At 39.2% G+C, this 2,437-nt stretch overlaps 1 pseudogene; it reads left to right on the forward strand.

Annotated features, from left to right (window-relative positions):
• Window positions 1-249: 249 nt before the first annotated feature.
• LOC120079421 (2S seed storage albumin protein pseudogene) lies at window positions 250-817 on the forward strand (annotated as a pseudogene).
• Window positions 818-2,437: the final 1,620 nt, after the last annotated feature.

Consider the following 2,437-nt stretch of genomic DNA (forward strand, 5'->3'; position numbering starts at 1 on the left):
AGGAAAAAAAGGAAAAAAAAACTCAACGAAAAAAATACACTGAAAATCCCACTTGAAGTGGAGCTATAATATGGCACATGTGGCTTCTCATTTGCATGTGTATCTCCATACGTGTAACCTCAACCAAAACTCACAAACTCCACCAAAGCAAACATAGAATCACTCCCTCCACGTTCCCTACATGCACTCAACTCCCAATTCCTATAAATAGAACCACCCCTTCTCCGGTCCATCGTCCCACATCTCTCATAAAATGGCGAAACTCACGAGCATAGTCATCATTGCGGCGTTGGGAGTACTGGGTTTAGTAGTTGCAGATGCTCACCGGACCATAATCACCACCATGGAAGTGGAGGAAGAAGAGTACAACCAAAGGCAGCATGAGCGGTGCAGGCAAATGAGAGCCCGGGAGGAGATCGGGAGGTGCGCAGAGTACCTGACGCAGCAAAGCAGGAGGCCATATGTTTTGGAGATGCGTGGAATCGAGAACCAGAGGAGGAGAGGAGGGGAGTTGTTGAATGAGTGTTGTAATGAGTTGAGGAACGTGGATGAGGAGTGTAGGTGTGAACTTCTGGAGGAAATTGTTAGTATGGAGAGGAGAAAAGGAGGAGGACAAGAAGAAAGGCAGATGTTTCAAAGAGCTAGAAACTTGCCTTCCATGTGTGGAATCCGTCCACAACAATGCTACTTCTAAGTGCATGCCACTTCCCAAAATCAAAATATGTATAATTAACTGAGAAGAAGGGCAGTACATGGTCGTGTGCTTTTGTCTTATGTTTTAATAAATAAACGCTTATTTCTCTCTTTTCTACTATCACTACATTGTGAACAAAATTCTAAATCAAAATCAAAATCATCTTTGCAAATAAGTTGCCAAAATCCATGCATAAATGCAACTTTGAACTTTACGTAAGATTAACATTAAAAAACTTGATATTTTTGTTTGAGCCATATATATTTGTATGGCTCAGACAAAAGACTTTAGTTATTTTCGTAGTACATGGTATTTGTTTGATTATAATGATGAGTTGTTATTTGATAGATATAGTTTTTCAAGTATAATGTAATGCTAAGTTTGACAACACTACAGGGCTATGTCGGTTGAGAAAACAATGTCGGTTTATAGCCTTCTAATAATATATTTTTTTTCCTCCCTCCATTTCTCGTTACCCTCTTTTTATATATATATAAAGAGAGAAAAAACTTAAGCTTGCCCTCAGGCACGGGTGCCGTCCGCCACATTTGTGCTGCCACCTTCGTCTATCGTCTGCAGGTCTTCGTCCATTGTGTCATCGTCAATTGTAGTGGACATTGGTTGGGGGTGTTTTCGTCCGCAGGTCTTCATCCATTGCGCTATCGTCGATTGTAGTGGACATTGGTGGGTGTTTTCTTCTCTCCCTCGCGAGTTCCCTCACCCATGCCTATGTTCATACGAAACTTCTCTGTTCATCGTCGCCGCTCGCACGCTGCCCATCTTCACCTTCTAACGATGTCGATCGTCCGTTGTTGCCTACTCCGAACGGTGGGTTTTTGGTTTTTCTATCCTTCTCTCAACTTTTTTCTCTCTCTTTCAAATCTCCCTCACTGCCACATAGGTCTGGATGTATCGTTGTGTCGTTCTTCGAGCCGCCACTGCCATGTTGATTCTACATTGGGTGAGAGTTTGGTGACTTTCTCTTTAAATTTCTTGTTTACTCTTGAATACCTACTAAGATTTTGGCCTAATCTTACATACCTCGTCCTCTTGAATTGAATTCAGTTTAATCAATAAATATAGATAGAAGAAAATGTTTGCTCTGTATCTATTTTTAATAATTATCTTTTAACTAAAGAGTCTTGCAATATAGATTGACAAATCTCAATATTACTCCTAATACTTCCCTTCAATGCCTTTGCGTTTTGGCCAAGCACTACCGATGAAGTTTTTGCTCTTCTTCCATCCTTGAAGGTACGGTATATTGATGAAGTTAGAGGGTTAAATCTTCACTTCTACTTGTAGAACTCAAAACACATGTAGTTTCTGTACTTGTTATGCTATTTGGTCCTCTTGTATTTTTTCTAGATCAAGTAGGTCATCCTTGTTTGAAAATTTAACGACCAAGCCTTGACTAGAATATTTTAGGGATTTGCCAATGGGTAAAAGGTATGCATGTGTGATCAATTACAATAGAATGTGAAAATATATAATGAAAATGAAGACTTTAAAAGAGTGACAGTAAAATAATTTGTTTATGACTTTAATGCAAGAAATTTAGAAGGATTTGGTTTGTAATTTTGATGAAACTGGAGCTGGTTTCATGAAGAGGCAGTAGTTGAAGAATAGAGGGATTTCAGAACTTGAAGAAAACATGGAATTTTCAGTTCGATGAGTTGATTTGGAGCAGCTAAGGGAGATTTGTGGCTTCAAACTTTGAGATTATTTAGTTTAGAGAGTAAC

Source organism: Benincasa hispida, chromosome 6 (genome assembly GCF_027475165.1).
Source record: "Benincasa hispida cultivar pf3 chromosome 6, pf3_genome.v1.1, whole genome shotgun sequence".
NCBI classification, from domain to species: Eukaryota; Viridiplantae; Streptophyta; class Magnoliopsida; order Cucurbitales; family Cucurbitaceae; genus Benincasa; species Benincasa hispida.